The 13,181-nt window shown below is 46.1% G+C and overlaps 1 pseudogene; it reads left to right on the top strand.

The window, feature by feature from the left end:
* The first annotated feature begins 3,250 nt into the window (after positions 1-3,250).
* On the top strand, positions 3,251-3,421 carry LOC145359352 (U2 spliceosomal RNA; annotated as a pseudogene).
* The last annotated feature ends 9,760 nt before the right edge of the window (positions 3,422-13,181 follow it).

Raw genomic sequence — 13,181 nt, forward strand, 5'->3', positions numbered from 1 at the left:
CCCGTGGCGGTTGTCCCATCCGCCCACCACTGGTTGAATACCAATGGTGGCTGGGTGAAACCTCAGCTGGTAGTGGAGGTGGGGGGGGGGTTGGTGGGGGGGATGCTGTTAGGCTGCCCATGAGCCAAGCACACATGGATAGAGGATGTTTCAGTAGGCACCATTTCACTGCTACCTACCTTCGTCAAGGATCAGAAGTGCATAAAGTGCCAATTCTGAGTGCATGTCCCACAGTGCATTATAAGCAATGTATGTGAATGGACAACTAAGTTTTTTTTGAAGATTCTGTTATGTGAAGCCATTTTAAGTTGTCAGTGATGCCATTTCAAGCATGAATTGAAAAGGAATTTGTGCCTTGCTGCATTCTGAGCAAGCATGCTAAGGAACCAATGGTATTCTAATTATTGTACGGAACAGGAATGTGCAACAGTGTAAGAAGCAACATTTTGTGCTACATGTAATTTAATTATTTAGTTTAAATTGCTGGTGGCAACTGTGTCCTGATGATACTTTCAAGGCCACAAATTGTATTCTTACATGGCCTAATGATCCAAGTATTTTCCTGGGTGGCACAGTGGTTAGCACTGCTGTCTTGCAGCGCCAGGGACCCAGGTTCAATTGCCAGCTTGGGTCACAGTCTGTGCGTAGTCTGCACATTCTGCCCATATCTGCGTAGGTTTCCTCTGGTGCTCTTGTTTCCTCCTACAGTGCAAACGACAAACTGGTTAGGTGCATCAGCCATGCTAAATTTTCCCTCAGTGTACCCGAACAGGCATTGGAATGTGGCGACTAGGGGGTTTTCACTGTAACTTCACTACAGTGTTAATGTAAGCCTGCTTGTGATAATAATGAATAAACTTAAACTGAATTGCTGTCCTGTGGATAAATGACCTGCAGTGCTAAACGGGAACAATTGATCTTCCTTAGCCCATGGCTGTATATGCAAAGCTGGGACAGTTATTATTTCTTCATATTTATATATGGACAATATAAAATGCACAAGAGTTTTTACAAATTGGTTTTCCTGCCCCTACATGGCTGCTGCTGCAGATCTTTAAATGGCCTCAGCAGTATCTGATGGTCTGCTGGTGAATCTTTAACTACCTACTAACTGAGTTGGAAGCTCGGTGAAAGTTGGTCATTGGAGATAACCCTGGAAGTTTGGCTTGCTTCGGGGGTGAGTTACTCAGAGTGTTGGGAAGCTGGTCCTGCCAACATTCCTTCCACATTACAGTGCTCAATTTCACCAATCATAGAATCCCTACAGTGCTGAAAGAGGCCATTCAGCCCATCGAGCCTGCACCACCAATAATCCCACCCAAGCCCAATCCCCGTAACCCCACATATTTACCCTGCTAATCCCCCTGACACTAAGGGACAACTTAGCGTGGCCAATCCATCTCACCCACATGTCTTTGGACTGTGAGAGGAAGCCGGAACACCCAGAGGAAATCCTCACAGACACAGGGAGAATGTGCAAACTCCACACAGACAGTGACCCAAGGCAGGAATTGAACCTGAGTCCCTGGTGCTGTGAGGCAGCAGTACTAAGCGTGCCGCATATATTCTTAAATATGTATCATCATGAGTACATAAGCTGATTTATCGTAGAAGCCCTACAGTGCAGAAGGAGGCCATTTGGCCTATCAAGTCTGCATCAACTCTCTAACAGAGCATCCCATATGGGCCCTATCCCTGAAACTCCACACATTTACCCTGTTAATCCCCTAATCTACACATTTTGAGACACTAAGGATCAATTAGCATGGCCTATCTGCCTAACCTCATAGAATCATAGAAATCCCATCATGTCTGCACCAACCAGAATCTCACCCAGGCCCTACCTCCATATCCCTACATATTTACCTGCTAATCCCTCTAACCTACACATCTCAGGACACTAAAGGGCAATTTTTAGCATAGTCAATCAACCTAACCAGCACATCTTTGGACTGTGGGAGGAAACCGGAGCACCTGGAGGAAACCCATGCAGACACGAAGAGAATGTGCAAACTCCACATAGACAGTGACCCAAGCTGGGAATCGAACCCAGGTCCTTGGAGCTGGGAAGCAGCAGTGCTAACCACTGTGCCACTGTGCTGCCCCTGCATAACCTGCGTATTGGTACAATGTACAAAGTCTCACAGTGCTAGGGACCTAGGTTCGATTCCCGGCTTGGGTCACTGGCATTGTGGAGTCTGCACGTTCTCCCTGTGGCTGTGGAGTTTCCTATGGGCGCTCTGGATTCCTCCCACAGTCAAAAAGATGTGCAGGTTAAGTGCATTGGCCATGCTAAATTCTCCCTCAGTGTACCCAAACAGGTGCCAAAGTGTGGCAACTAGGGGATTTTCAGAGTAACTTTTTTGCAGTATTAATGTAAGCCTACTTGAGACACTATTAAATAAATTTTAAAACTTTGGACTGTGGGAGGAAAGCAGATCGTCCGGAGGCAACCCACGTGGACGCAGGGAGAACGTGCAAACTCCACACAGACAGTCCTGTGAGACAGTCTTCAAAATTGAACATTCCAACTTTTATTTTTATTTTCGATGCATGCTAAATTTAGAATATTCCTTATTTCTGAAACTCAAACGTCGAATTGTGGAGGGGATAATTCTTTTTGGTGTTTGTTTTTCTGTAGGTTGGATTAAGGCAGGTGACAGCACCCTCTACAGGAAGTGAGGGGGTTTCTGCTGCTGATAAATTACCAATAACTAGAGGCAGACTGGACATTATTTCCTTGCGTGTCAGGCTGAGAGTTGTCAAATCTCTGTTTACATATTCAAGAGAGAGTGTTATCTTATCTGTTCCCTTGGTTTATCTAGCCAAATAAATGCAGAACTCATAAATTATTTGAAAGGTGAGAATGTCCATGGAACCCTGGAAGAAAATCTCTGTACTCACTCAATTCAACAAGATGTGACTGCGTTGTTGTAAATTGTGTTTTAGAACGTCTTCTGAAAAGTGTCCACTGATATTATTCCAAAAGAGAAAATGCTGGAAAATCTCAATAGGTCTGGCAGCATCTGTAAGGAGAGAAAAGAGCTGATGTTTCGAGTCCAGATGACTCTGTCGACAAAGGGTCATCTGGACTCGAAACATCAGCTCTTTTCTCTCCTTACAGATGCTGCCAGGCCTATTGAGATTTTCCAGCACTTTCTCTTTTGGTTTCAGATTACAGCATCCGCAGTAATTTGCTTTTATCCACTGATATTATTGTAGACATCAAAGCCTTTCCAAATCCCTTATAATTGCTTCTCGGCCTTTTGGCTAAGATCAAGTGTAGTATCAGCGCCCTACATTTGGTTGAGGTCATGAAGTTCATTTGAAGCAATTTTTTACAGCAGCATCTCGACCTTTTGGCTAAGATGCAAATGAGATCAAGCCTTGGAGGAGGTGCAATGCCTGCTCCAATCAACTTGGATCATGTCGATCAAGCCCAAGACAGGAGGTGGGACGCCTGTCTTGTCAGCTTGGATCTGAAATGTCTCACTTGTTGAGACTTTGAATTGTTCATTGATTGGATATAAACAAAAAAACCTTATAATTTTCCCCAATTATTCCTCCTCCCTTGAAGGTAATGATGCACATTGGTTTAAAGCTTATTCATTTGTGTCACAAGTAGGCTTACATTAACACTTCAATGAAGTTACTGTGAAAATCCCCTAGTGCTTGTTTGGGTACACCGAGAGAGAATTTCAGATGCCAATGCACCTAACCAGCCATCTTTCAGACCATGGGAGGAAACCGGAGCACCTGGAGGAAACACATGCAGATACGGAGAGAACATGCAGACTCCACACAGTCAATGACCCAAGCTGGAAATCGAACCTGGGCCCCTAGTGCTGTGAGGCTAACCACTGTGCATTCTAGAGCTGCCTTAACCCCCAGACACCTCATCTAAGTGCCCATCCTTCATGTGTAAGGCTAGAATGTACATGTTGCAGGCTGTTCCGTCATAGATGACATCGGAGTCAATCCTGCTCACCAACGCTCACTTGATTTCATTTCTCTTCCAAAGCCCGAGGCACCCCGACTGGTGTGTCATTCCCTCATGAGATCAACTAATTCATGAACAGAATGGGAATAAAAACTGGCCCTTTCCGGTTTGCTCTGTACCACACCAGATGGTGTAAATGCCATTGGAGTAACACCCTTGGTTATTTTCAAGACTGTATGATGTGCTCAAGCCTGCGGACTTGTCCTCATATTGACTGGTCTTAGCAAATTCACAGCAAGTTTACTTTCAAATTGTAGCCAGTTGCATTGGCCATTGCTTCCACTAATCATGGAATCCTCATAGAATCCTTATAGCGCACATGGAGGTCATTCGACCCATCAAGTGTGCAGAGACTGAATGGCAGAATATCTTACCCAGGCCGTCTTCCGTTAACGCCACACCTACCATGGCTAATCCACCTAACCTACACCTTTTGGGCCACTAAGGGACAATTTAAAATTGGCTAATCCACCTAACCTACATATCTTGGGACATAAGAACATAAGAACATAAGAAATAGGAGCAGGAGTAGGCCATCTGGCCCTTCGAGCCTGCCCCGCCATTCAATAAGATCATGGCTGATCTGTCGTGGCTCAGTTCCACTTTCCCGCCCTCTCCCCATAACCCTTAATCCCCTCTCTTATCAAAAACCCATCAACCCGCTTCTTAAAAATATTTAGCGAGGCAGCCTCCACCACTTCAACGGGCAGAGAATTCCAGAGATTCACCACCCTTTGAGTGAAGAAGTTCCTCCTCAACTCCGTTCTGAACTGCCCCCCCTTTATCTTGAGGCTGTGCCCCCTAGTCCTACTGTCTTTTTTGAGCGGGAAGAGTCTTTCCACCTCTATCCTATCCATCCCATTCATCATCTTATACGTCTCAATGAGATCTCCCCTCATTCTTCTAAACTCTAACGAGTACAAGCCTAGTTTATTCAGCCTCTCCTCATAGCTCAACCCCCTCAACTCCGGTATCAGCCTAGTAAACCTCCTCTGCACTCCCTCCAAGGCCAAAATATCCTTGCGCAGGTGCGGCGCCCAAAACTGCACACAGTACTCCAGCTGCGGCCTCACCAATGCCCTATACAGCTGCAGCAAGACCTCCCTACTTTTATATTCAATCCCCCTCGCTATGAAGGCCAGCATCCCATTCGCCTTCCTGACCACCTGCTGCACCTGCAGGCTGGGTTTTTGCGACTCATGCACAAGGACCCCGAGGTCCCTCTGCACCGTCGCCTGCTGCAGTTTTTCGCCACGTAAGTAATAGTCCTTCCTACCATTCTTCCTACCAAAGTGGACCACCTCACACTTGCCAACATTAAATTCCATTTGCCATTTCCTGGCCCATTCACCCAGCCTATCTAGATCCTTCTGCAGACTCTCCACACCCTCCGCACAATTTGCCTTTCCCCCAAGCTTGGTGTCATCAGCAAATTTCGACACCCTACACTCGGTTCCCTCCTCCAGATCATCTATATAAATGGTAAATAGCTGAGGCCCCAGCACCGACCCCTGGGGCACCCCACTAGTCACCAACCGCCAATCCGAATAGCACCCATTGACCCCCACTCTCTGCCTCCTATTTGACAACCAATCCTCTATCCACGCTAACACCCTACCCCCAACTCCATGTCCTCTGACCTTCTGCAGTAACCTCTTGTGAGGTACCTTATCAAACGCCTTCTGAAAATCCAGAAAGACCACATCCACCGGCTCTCCTCTATCCACCGCCCTAGACACATCCTCATAGAACTCCAGTAAATTTGTCAGACACGACTTCCCTTTAATGAAACCGTGTTGCGTCTGCCCTATCAAGCAATTCCCTTCAAGATGCCTCGCAATTTCCTCCTTAATGACGGATTCTAACATTTTACCTACCACAGACGTTAAACTAACCGGCCTGTAATTCCCCGCCTTTTGCCTGGCACCCTTCTTAAACAACGGCGTAACATTAGCCGTTTTCCAATCCTCCGGCACTTCCCCGGAATCCAGCGACGTCTGGAAAATAACCACCAAGGCATCCACTATCACCTCCGCCATTTCTTTCAGAACCCTCGGATGCATTCCATCCGGTCCTGGGGACTTGTCCACAATCAGCCCCTCCAGTCTGTCGCGCACCACCTCTCTAGTAACAGTAATGTCATTAAGACCCTCCAGTCCTACCACCTTTCCATCGCTAACACCCGGCAAATTATTCACGTCCTCCTCCGTGAAGACAGAAACAAAAAAGTTATTCAAGACCTTAGCCATATCCCCATCCCCTACCACTAGGTCCCCTTTCTCATCCGCTAAGGGACCAACGTTCACCCTAGCCAGCCTCTTCCTTTTTATATATTTATAAAAACTCTTGCTATCCTTTTTTATATTAAGTGCTAGCCCAGCTTCATAGCTTCTTCTACCCTCCTTTATCAACTTTTTTGTCAATCTTTGTTGACATTTAAACCTTTCCCAATCCTCTTCTCGCCCACTGCTCTTAGCTACTCTAAATTCCTCCGCTTTTAATTTAACACTTTCCTTCACCTCCTTCGTTATCCACGGCTTATTACCTCTCTTCCTACTGTCCTTTTTAACCATCGGAATAAATTTCTGCTGAGCACCAAGAAAGATCTCCTTAAAGATCCTCCACTGCTCCTCAGCAGACCTACCTTCCAACGCGCTCCCCCAGTCCACATTCGCCAATTCTTCTCTCATCCTACCATACTCCCCTCTATTCAAACAAAGGACACGTGTCCGGGAACCCACTTTCTCCTCCTCCATCTGCAACAGAAACTCCACCATACAATGATCACTCTCTCCAAGAGGATCCTTCACCTCAAGGTCCCTAATTCTACCCGCCTCATTACATAGCACCAGATCCAAGATAGCTCGCTCCCTCGTCGGCTCCAACACACACTGTTCCAGGAAACTATCCCGGCAGCATTCCAAGAACTCCTCCTCGAGCCCACCTCGTCCAACATGGGTCGACCAATCAATATGCAGATTGAAATCCCCCATAACTACTGCCGTCCCATTCCTGCACGCCGCACTTATTTGCGCGTTAACAGCCCGCCCCACCTCCAGATCATTATTCGGGGGCCTATAGACGACACCCACCAGCGTCTTCCTCCCTTTGCTGTTCCTAATCTCCACCCACAACGATTCCACTTTCTGCTCTTTGGCTCCGATATCATCCCTTGCTACCACCTTGATGCTGTCCTTAATCAGCAGAGCTACGCCACCCCCTCTTTCCTCCTGCCTATCCTTCCTAAACACTTGATAGCCCTGTACATTCATCTCCCAGTCCCTGTCACCTTGCAGCCACGTCTCTGTAATGGCCACCAGATCGTATCCATTTGTGTCGATCTGCGCCACCAGCTCATCCACTTTATTCCGAATGCTTCGTGCATTCAGATAAAGCGCTTTCATCCCAGCCTTCTTCTGGACCCTATTTGCCGTAACGCCACCACACTAAGGGGCAACTTAACATGGCCAATCCACATAACCTACATATCTTGGGACACTAAGGGGTAATTTAGCATGGCCAATCTAACCTAACCTGCACATCTTGGGACACTAAGGAGCAATTTAACATGGCCATTCCACTTAATCTACACGTCTTTGGACACTAAGTGGCAATTTAATTAAGCCAATCCACCTAACCTACACATCTTGGGACACAAGAGACGATTTAACATGACCTATCTATCTAAACTGCACATCTTTGGACATTAAGGAGCAATTTAATATAGCCAATCCCAAAAACCTCAATATTGTTGGACACTAAGGAACAATTTAGCATGGCCAATCCACCTAACCTGCACATCATTGCACTGTGGGAGGACACCGAAGCACCCGGAGGAAACACAAGTTTGCAAAAGCTATAAAAGCATTTTAAACTTACAAAATGTAAACTATACTATAATACTCTCTGTCCATGATTCAAAACAAAAGGATGTTATGGGAGGCTCCCAGATATCACAGCAATTCAATCTTTCTTAATATTTGTTCTGCACAATTGTTGGTCCCAGTCAGTGTTCCTTCAGCAAATCATCAACCAGCAATTTATTCAAACTGGCTTCAAGCAAGGTTTCTCAATTTTAACATATTGTGAGTTATTATTTTCTGCAAAACATGTTGCCATTCCTTGTTACTTGATAAAACAGCAGTGTGGCTGCACGCTCCTTTAGATTATGTTTCGTTTTGACTTTACACAGGAAAACAGGCAGGAAAGTACTTTAAAACCACGCAGGAAAGCTCAGTTGAAAGATGAATGAGGAACTGGGAGGCCCAGTCATGGGACCTGATACCACTCTGCCTTTGCATCATGTCTGTAAGCTCTAGAAAGCAAAATTGAATGTGACCATCAATTCAAAAGACACGCGAGTCAGATGAATATATCAAACGTCTGAAGTTTTATTATTTTTTGGTATGAAATATTGCTTTGTTTTGTTCCCGTGACCTCATCTTTGAAGGCAGTTGCTGTTGGGATCTTCAGATTCAATATGTCTCCCCAACTTCCCCCTCCTACAGTGCACAAAAACTATGCTGTTCCTGAACATCAGCTCACATTGTCATCTTGCCAAATGACCAACATTTCCAAGGATTGCCGACGCACCAAAACGTGCATTTTGCTAGTTTCCTCCTTTTCGCCACGATGTGTTTGGAAAGGTACCAGACAGATCCTTCCTGCTTCGTATGTGCACTTGTGAGCCTCGTCAGTTTGAATCACTACGGAAATGTGTAAAGATAAGCTGAGTCTCGCAATTACATTAATTGAAGAAAGAAAGACTCATACTTATATAACGTCTTTCACAACTTCCGGATCTCCAAAAATGCTGTGCAGCCATGAGTATTTCTGAAATTGGGCCTGACGCCACTGAGTCAGGTCAATAGGCCATCAGTTCATTTTTTTTAAATTCATTCACGGGACACAGGTGTCGCTGGCTGCCCAGCATTTATTGCCCATTCCTAATTGCCCGAGGGCAATTGGGAGTCAACCACATTGTTTTGGGTCTGGAGTTATATGTAGGCCAGACCAGGTAAGGATGGCAGATTTCCTTCCCTAGTGAACCAATGCGTTTTTCCGACAATCGATAATGGTTTAATGGTCATCAGTAACACTGAAACATGGTGTGGAGTTTCAGATAATTTTATTGAATTCAAATTCCACCTTCTGCCATGGTAGGATTCAAACCCAGGTCCCCAGAACATTAACTGAGTTTCTGGATTAATGGTCTAGTGATAATACCACCGCCCGCCCAGAAATGATTCTGGAGTCTGACCAATGGATGTACTGATTGATTGGCTTTGACTGTTTAACTGTATACATAGAAATTGAGTAGCCAATTTGCGCACAGCAAGATTTCACAAATAGGAATTAAATGAATAATCTGTTGCTGATTGAGAGATAAATGTTTGCCAGAACAATGTCAATAATCCTCTTGTCTTCATCAAAAGTGCCACAGGATCTTTCACATCTACCTAAGAGATCAGGCAGGGATTTTTTAAAAATTTGTTAATGGAATGTGGGTGTCGCTGGTGGCTGGCCAGCATTTATTGCCCATCCCTGAGGACATTTAAAAGTCAACCACATTGCTGTGGTTCTGGAGTCATATGTAGACCAGACCAGATGAGGATGGCAGACTTCCTTCCCTAAAGGACATTACTGAACCAGGTGACTTTTTCCAACAATCAACAATAGTTTCACAGCCATCATCAGATTTTTAATTCCAGATTTTTATTGAATTCCAATTTCACCATCTGCCATGGTGGGATTCGAACCCGAGTCCACAAAACATCACCCGGGGCCTCTGGATTACTAGCCCAGCGACAACACCACTGCCTTCTCCTAAACTTCATTTAACATCTGTGATAGCTGGCACCGCTGACAATCCTGGGATTCTTCCCGCTCAGCTCCAGGAGTGTACCCCTGAGGTGACAGAGATAATATGGCCTGCTGCTGCTATCACATCCCTCACCCACTCCTGTACTGCTATTCCTCACCTGGCAACTCCCCTCGCTGGCAGCCACCCCAACTTGAACTCGAGGTCTGAACCCAGCACCCGACACTGGGATGCCTGTCTGATACCAAATTCAAATGAGGCCAGAGTCTCAAAATCAAAGGAGCATTCTTTGTTATTAAAACTCTGCCAGTTGTCCAAAATTCAAAAATGATGTGATAACCCCCCATGAATTCCATGGGCAATCTCTAACTGATCTCACTGTGTGGGTCGCTGAACATGAGTTCCCTTGGTGACAGGGAAAACTTGTCACCTGACCCTTTTATAAGGCAGGCAATCACCGGGAATGGTCTGCAGAACTATTGTCCCATTTGGGACTTACGTATGTCCGCCATAGGGAAGTGGCTTTACTTTAAGCTTTACAATAAGCATTTTTCCTTTCTAATTGGGTTTCCATTGATTGGGATTTTCTGTCCACCCTACTCCCTCCCCATGGAGGGTTTTCCCATGGTGGATGTGGCAACACAGTGGCTTTTGCCTGGCTTGCTCACCCTGTGGCTGCGGAACCTGCCACAGGTGGGGTTGACTTTGGCAAGACCAGAAGACGGTCAAAAAAAGTCCCATAATTTGGACCATTAAGTCTTGAACATGTGCTGTATCCACTATCAACCTGTTTGTCCTCCTCAACCCTCATCACCACAGCTCTGCATTCCCCCTTCCATACCCTGCTCTCACAGCACTGGTAGCAACCTGCCTCCACCCAACTCTAATAGACTTCCATGCCAGTGCCCCTTAATCCTCCCTGTGAGAGTTGGTCACCTTGAATATACTGCCCAAGAGTGTGATGGGGGTAGATCCAATCGAGGGCGTCAATAGAGAATTGGATTATTTTCTTTCCAAGGAAATCCATAGAATCCCTATAGTGCAGAAGGAGGCCATTCAGCCCATCAAGTCTGCACCAATCCTCTGAAAGACCACTCTACCTAGACCCACTCCCTCATCCTATCCCTGTAACACCTTGCATTGATCATGGCCAAATCAACTTAACCTGCACATCTTTGGATTGTGGGAGGAGACCAGACCATCTGGAGGAAACCCATACAGGCACAGGGAAAGTGTGCAAACTCCACACAGTCACCCAAGACTAGAATCAAATCCCGGTCCCTGGTGCTGTGAGGCAGCAATGCTAACCACGGTGCTGCCTTTCCAAAAAGGCAAAATGTGTGGGGCTGCAGGTAAGGGGCAGGGAAGTGGTATTTGGTGATCACATAGAGGCCAGCATGATCAGGATGACTGAATGGCCTCATTCTCTGCTGTAACCATTCTAGGCTGCTGTTGACAGGTTTGGAAATGATTAATTGAAACTATGTTACTACATATTTATTTGTGCATCTATATATATAATTACAAGTGTTATTCTTCCAAATTATCCTCAGGTATTCTGCACCTAGGAAAAGGGGGTGGCATGGTGGCAGACTGGTTAGCATTGATCTCTCACAGTCTATTGAACTATAGACCCGAATTCAATTCCCAGTTTGGGTCACTGTCTGTGTGGAGTTTGCACGTTCTCCCTGTGTCTGCATGGGTTTCCTCCAGGTTCTCCACTTTCCTTTCAAGGTCCGAAAGATCTGCTGGTTGGTTGCTTTGGCCATACTAAATTCTCCCTCTGTGTACTATCAAATAAACTGGTTGGACTCTAACCTGGTGTTGTGAGACTTCTTACTGTGTTTACCCCAGTCCAACGCCGGCATCTCTACATCATACCTGAACAGGTGCCAGAGTGTGGCGACTAGGGGAATTTCACAGTGATTTCATTGTGGTATTAATGTAAGCCTACTTGTGACTAATAAAAATTACTTTGAACTACTGTGCTGCTTTTCTGAAAACCAAAATTTTGACTTGATTTATCGCCATGTGTATTAGTATACAGTGAAAAGCATTGTTTCTTGCACATTATACAGACAAAGCATACTGTTCACAGAAAAGGAAACAAGAGTGCCAAATGTAGTATTACAATCATAGCTAGGGTGTAGAGAAAGATCAATTTCATGTGAGGTAAGTCCATTAAAAAATCTGATGGCAGCAGGGAAGAAGCTGTTCTTGAGTTGGTTGGCATGTGACCTCAGGCTTTTGTACCTTTTTACCGACAGAAGGAGATGTTAGAGAGAATGTCCGGGGTGCGTGCGGTCCTTAATAATGCTGGTTGCTTTGCCGAGGCAGTGGGAAGTGTAGACAGTGTCAATGAATGGGAGGCTGGTTTGCAAGATGATGTGTGGGACTACAGGTAAAAAGCAGGGAAGTGGTACTTGATGGATTGATCACATAGAGGCCAGCATGATCAGAATGGCCAGAAAGGCCTCTTTCTCTACTGTAACCATTCTAGGATTCTGTTGAGAGATCTTAGGTTGATTGGCCATGCTAAAATTGCCCCTTAGTGTCCTGAGGTGTGTAGGTTAGAGGGATTAGCAGGTAAATGTGTAGGGATATGTGAGTAAAGGCCTGGGTGGGACTGTGGTCGGTGCAGACTCAATGGGCCAAATGGTCTCTTTCTGCACTGTAGGGATTCTATCTGCAAAAAATTAATTGAAAACATGTTATTGCATATTTATATGTACATCGGCATATATTTGCAACTGAGTAATTAAAAGTGTTATTCTTCCAAATTACCCTCAGATACTCCGCAATGCTGGACAAGAGTCTCTGAACTCACAGCTGACTACCTTGTTTCCACACCCGCTGGGCACCGCAGGGGCTGGTGTGCGTTATAGACCCTCACAACCACATTTTGATTTACTGTTTTAAGTTTCCTTTGGACTTTGGTTTCTGTTCGGGCCGTTCACCCCCCCCCCCTTTCTTTTTGGGGGGGCTGCCCCTGTTAATTTGTCCCTAAGTTAATTTGAGTTGGTTTTACTCGTTTGGCTCATGAAAAGAACTACCTTGTCTGTCATTCAGCCTTGGCTGCGCCAGGAAGCAGCCTGCCCCGCTCGCTACGCCCTCTGGGTATTGTAGTGTCTCGCCACTGGACTACAACTCCCGGCATGCCTCCCCCCCGGCGCCGCTCCCCATTGGCCGGTGCCCCGTGCTGGCGCGGTCGCTCCCATTGGCTGGCGCGGCCTCACCTCACTCACTGGCTGGCTGTCGATTGGTGAAGAATGACGTCAATCAGCCAGGAGCCGACTTCCGCCCCCCGAATCCCCGCCCACCGCGTTTGTCCGGAAGCGGGGGGGTGTGGGAATGGGCGGG

The sequence above is a fragment of the Carcharhinus amblyrhynchos genome, chromosome 27 (assembly GCF_965287045.1).
Source record: "Carcharhinus amblyrhynchos chromosome 27, sCarAmb.v2.hapA, whole genome shotgun sequence".
Classification (NCBI taxonomy): Eukaryota; Metazoa; Chordata; class Chondrichthyes; order Carcharhiniformes; family Carcharhinidae; genus Carcharhinus; species Carcharhinus amblyrhynchos.